A 5,737-nucleotide genomic window follows, 5' to 3' on the forward strand; every position below is an offset into this window, starting at 1 on the left:
ATTTAAGAGGGTGTTTGGGGTTGAGTTTTGAAGGAGATTTTTAGATTATTGAGTTTTTAAATCGTAAATAATCAGTTTTGAGTGTTCGGATAAAAAATTCAAAAAATTGATTATTTGCGTTTAGAAAGTTACAAAACACAGTTTTTTTTTTCAAAACCAGATCCCCCTACTACAACAAAACACAATTTTCCAAAGTTGATTATTTGTGTTTAGAAAAAGATTTTCACTTGTTTATTTTTTTTAAATATATATTTGCCAAACGCTCAAATAGTTGATTATCTGATTATTGTAATATCAATCAACATAATCAAATCCAAACACTATCTTTTAACATCACGTTTTGTTAGAGTTAATTATTTGTTTCCGATTATTCAAAACGCATAATCTATTTTCAAAACTCAACCCCAAACCCCCTAATTATTATTTGATTCCTCTTTGGTATTAGATTTACTTAGTTTCTAATTGTTTTAGATAAGTATAAGTAAAAACTACGAGTCCTAGTAGAATTAAATTATTTTTTGTATTTCTAGTCCTTGGGTCTTGTAATTTTATGCATTCACAAAAACTAATAGAAGTAATTTGGGAATCTCGTTTGTATTTAGCTTTCTGATCTCGTACCCAGATTTAACACTCAAAGAGGTGGTCTAGAAAAGATATAAAATCGAAAGGCCAAATGAGTAAAATAATTTTATTTTATTCGTTTAGTCCTTCGATTTTAGATCACCTTCATACCACCCATTTGAGATCAACTAATCCTCGGTGTTGATCGTTTTTTCCTCCCTCCTATGTATTGAGATACATTCGTATATGTATATTTGAGATTTTCGGAATGATTTTTTTTTTTTTTTTTTTTTTTGAATTCGTTCTTGGTTTTTTCTTTAAATATAAAAAAACAAAAGAAATTAAGCCATAAAATGTAAGCATTACCTTTTTAAATATAATAAAACAGAAGAAAATAGCACAAAATATCTATACACTAGCATTACTATAAAAAAACAAAAGAAAATAGCGACAAAATCTTTACGCGAGGATTACTTGTCCTTGATCCTATTAACAAGCAAGTTAAGTGTTACAAAACATTATTAACAAACAAGTTTGGTGTTACAAACAGTTTTTTCCCCTGCAACCCAATATATAATGACAAATAAATAAATAAATAAATAAATAAATAAATAAACCATGAAGAATGCACCTCCAAAGGTTATGGTTGCACCATAACAAACTAAACAATGGACCGGTCCGTGTAACCCGAGTAATTTTCTCGACTCATTGGACTCCAATCAGTCTCGTATTGATTTATCGAAAGTGAGATTGTGTCGATTGAGGTAGCTAGTGAAAGATTATTGATCGGCATCACTGCAGGCCACACGAAAGACGGCTTGAAGGGTGGGACGTGTGGTACATCTGTGGACCCCGATAGTATTTGCACAATGGTGTGTGTCTTCGGCCTCTCGCTAGCTATAGGGTGCGAGCAAGCGAGCCCTAGCAACAAGAACAGCTGGGCTTCTTCTTTGTCATAATCATCCACAATTCGTTGATCCACCACATCCAAGATACGACCTTCATGATACAAAGACCACACATAGTGTTATGGTCTAATACCATTGCAAGGTATGGGACTTGTCCCACATCGGTTGTATGGGCAACTGATGTGGGGTTTATATACCAAATGGGCTCTCTCACCCATTAGACTAGTCTTTTGGGTTGTTCTCCTGTTTGGTATGTAACATTGGTATCAGAGCCAGAACTCGGAGTGGTGGCCTGGAGAGAGCCAGCCGTGGCCAACGAGGCTCGGAGTGGTGGCCCATGGAGTGGTGGCCTGGAAAGAGCCAGCCGTGACCAACATGGCCGTGACCAACGAGGACGTTGGCCCTTAAGAAGGGTCGATTGTTATGGTCTAATACCATTGCAAGGTATGGGACTTGTCCCACATCGGTTGTATGGGCAACTGATGTGGGGTTTATATACCAAATGGGCTCTCTCACCCATTAGACTAGTCTTTTAGGTTGTTCTCCTGTTTGGTATGTAACACATAGTCAACCATAAACTGGAACCCGTTGACTTTTGTTCGGGGTCGTTGACCAGACACAACCTCGATTAATAACGCGCCAAACGCGTAAATATCCGAATGTTGAGTGGCTTTTCCCGTGAGGAAGCATTCAGGTGCAATGTAACCAACGGTTCCCAGCACGCGGCCTCCGCGTATGAGGTAATTTTTTCATTGTCGATGGCACGGGCAAGGCCGAAATCACCGACACGAGCGTTGAAATCAGAATCGAGCATTATGTTGCTGGCTTTGATATCGCGGTGAACAACTTTTTGGTCGTATTCGTAGTGGAGGTAGTGGAGAGCCGCGGCTACGCCGGCTAAAATCTTGCAGCGGAAGGTCCAGTCTCAGTGAATAGGTGCATGTCGAGACTACCCTTTCGCATGTACTCGTACACTAGTAGGAGCTTTCCGTTCTTGTGACACCATCCTGCAACGTTGCAATAAAACATTTACTAAATATTTTAAAAAGTAACTATATAGTTATATTATTAAAGTACTTTGTTTTAATTTAAATTACAGTGATCGAATTTGACGGCCGGTCCATCAAATTTAGGTTTAAAGTACATCAAATAAAATGTTCTGTCACCATTAAAAACGGTAGTTGTAGGCCATGCTTTCTAGATTAAAAAAAGGTTCTTAAAATAATTGTTACCCAATAATCGGACGAGATGTTTATGCCTCAGACGATTGATGATAGTTAGTTCCGCCAGAAAATCATCTTCTCCTTTCAAACTTTCACGCGAAAACCATTTCACGGCGACTTCAACATTATCCTCCAGTAGCACACCCCGGTAAACGACGCCATATCCACCCTGCCCGAGCTTCCTCTTCTCATCAAAATTATTCGTCGCCTTCTTTAGTTCCTGGAACTGGAACTCCTTCGGCATTCCGGGCAATGTCCTCAGCCGGCTCAGAATATTCGATTGTGATCAATTCGCTAATCGCTTGTTGTATAAATAATAATTAATAACCGAAACACACTGCCAGTGCCACCACCACCGGAATCCCAACACTTCGCATGATCACCGACAACGGACTCTTAGGCCCCGGAAAGTATTCAACAGTTATGTTCCATCTTCGAACACAATTCAGCTCGGTTTGTGTTCCGGTGGAGGCGGCGAACCCGAAGTAAGAATTCTGGTTAACCGTGTTCCGGAGATCGAGATTGTATTCAATGATGGGAGTTTCCGGCATGGGTGGAGTCGATGAGTCTTTATCCAGTTGCTTGGCGATGTAAATGCGTATGATCTTCTCGACTCCGTTGTAGTGAATCCAGATGTTGTGGAATGCCGGAGTACTCGCGTTGGGGGCGAGAGTGATGTTCTCCGGATTTAATGGTTTCGATACAACCGATCGAATGGAGTGGATGTTGAGGCCGATATGGTTCTTATCGATGTCGAAATCTTGTTTGACGGTGTCGAGCTCGATGGCTACGATATCGTTGGTTGATTGGTTGTCGGTGGTGTCATTGGTGAGGCCGAGATACTGGCCATAACTGAGATAAACCAAAGACTTCATCAGAATAATATTACACTTGAATACTTTTTAGATATAATAATTATAAGAATTAAACCTAAGATCTCATAACTAAATCATTTTTCTTAGATCATTTTTAGTGGTAAGGGTGAATAATGTCCGTACCGTTGGGCGTTTTCCGCTATGCGACAGTACAGTCAGCAAGGGGTATTATTGAACGTTTTTCTAAAATGGGTGTAGTGAGGATGTGGGAATTATGTTAAAAGGGTGTATAGAATTAAATAAAAATAAAAAACTAACAAAAAAGCTATTGGCCAAAAAAAGGAAAATTAAATGTGATTGGCCTTTCAAAAAGCCTTCAAGCGTGATTTGAAAAACACAAAAAAAAATCAGCCAAATTAACACGCCAAGGGGGTGATTCCCTGGCATGTTTGGGCGGGATTGGGCAAAAAAAATGGGCAAACACGCCCAATTAATACTGCCATTGCTAGTCTAGTATCCTCTTATGTAAGATATTAATACTCCCATTGAATACTATGATAATCTTCTATACATATAATAAAAGAAACCATGTTAGGGACACATGGCGTTCTATGAGTCAGTCTTAATTATTTTTCAAAATATTTATTATGAAAAGTCATTTATTGATAATATTAAATTTAAAATTTGTAGAAAAGATTTTAATGATAAAGACAAAGATAACTGATAATAATATATTAATTATTAAAATCTAAAAAAAAAATTTATTAGCGTTTTAAAGATAAAGATTTTATTTTATTGGTAGTTTTAATTGTTTTTATATTTTGATGATAAGGACAAGGATAACTGATAATCACATATTAAAATAAAAATATTTATTTTAATCAACTGTTTCGTTAAAAGGATTTATTCAATACATGTAGAACATATATATTTTTTATACATGGTATATTTAGAATCCTATTTCTAATAAATGATCTCATTATCCCATTTTACACTCCAATGAAATAATAATATTAAATTATAATATCCAGCTTATCTCTTGTATATATTTAATATTTTTTACTAAAATATTTCTTTTCTTTTTTTTTGCTGATTATCCAACATCAGGTAATACGTAAGTTTCTAACCTAATAATAAATAAAAAAACAAAGTAAAATGTTATAAACCATGTAATACACAACTCTCTAACCTAATGAAAAATAAAGTGAGATGTTACAACAAGTAAATAGTACCTCAAAGTTCCTTTTGTTAGAAAACACATCTTGATGACTAAATGTTTTAAAGGATTACATTATTCGTGTAAGATATGTGTTTATTCAAATCATGCAATACACGAGTTTTTAAAAGATGTAACTATTTTATTACTTAATATATAAAATTATATTTATTCAACCCGTGTAATACACGGGGTTCTAACCTAGTTATATTATATCTAATAAACTTTTATAGTGGATAATAATTTTACAACAACACACTTTTAAGATATTGGGTGTTACGTTAGAGAGTTCTTTTCTTGTGGTGGCAGCCGGTGATATGATTTCCCGGGTGAACGCTCAAGCCAAACTCTGAAGCCAGTCTGGGCGCGGTTAAGACAACATAGTATGGCCGGAGTGGGGCAACGGGACGCTTCAGTTTGGGGAGTGCGTTAGCCTAATACAAGAAAGTCGTCGTTCCAAACAACAACAACAGCAACAGCAACAGCAACAGCAACAGCAACAGCAACAGCAACAGCAACAGCAACAGCAACAGCAACAGCAACAGCAACAGCAACAGCAACAGCAACAGCAACAGCAACAGCAACAGCAACAGCAACAGCAACAGCAACAGCAACAGCAACAGCAACAGCAACAGCAACAGCAACAGCAACAGCAACAGCAACAGCAACAGCAACAACAACAACAACAACAACAACAACAACAATAATTTTACAACAAAACACTTTTAAGATATAAATAATAATAATTAAATAACTAGTGTAATAACATGTTATCCGGGATGATACTATTAGGGTTTAGGGTGTACGGGGTGGTCGTGTCAAGGGGTGCGGCAACCCCTTTTGCTGAGCGACAAATGTCGCCGCCACCAACATATGCCGCGTGGGGAGGTGAGATCGGGGAAAGGTTGGCGCTTGCGGAAAGGAAAAAGGTGAACATATTGGTTGGGCCTCCTAGAATTCAACCAATCTCAAGTTTTGTTTTTATTTATTTTTTTTTTAAAAAAATTGGTTTGG

At 37.0% G+C, this 5,737-nt stretch overlaps 1 pseudogene; it reads right to left on the reverse strand.

Annotated features, from left to right (window-relative positions):
• Positions 1-1,222: 1,222 nt before the first annotated feature.
• On the reverse strand, positions 1,223-3,567 carry LOC110913965 (annotated as a pseudogene).
• Between the last annotated feature and the right edge of the window lie 2,170 nt (positions 3,568-5,737).

Source organism: Helianthus annuus, chromosome 15 (genome assembly GCF_002127325.2).
Source record: "Helianthus annuus cultivar XRQ/B chromosome 15, HanXRQr2.0-SUNRISE, whole genome shotgun sequence".
Lineage (NCBI taxonomy): Eukaryota > Viridiplantae > Streptophyta > Magnoliopsida > Asterales > Asteraceae > Helianthus > Helianthus annuus.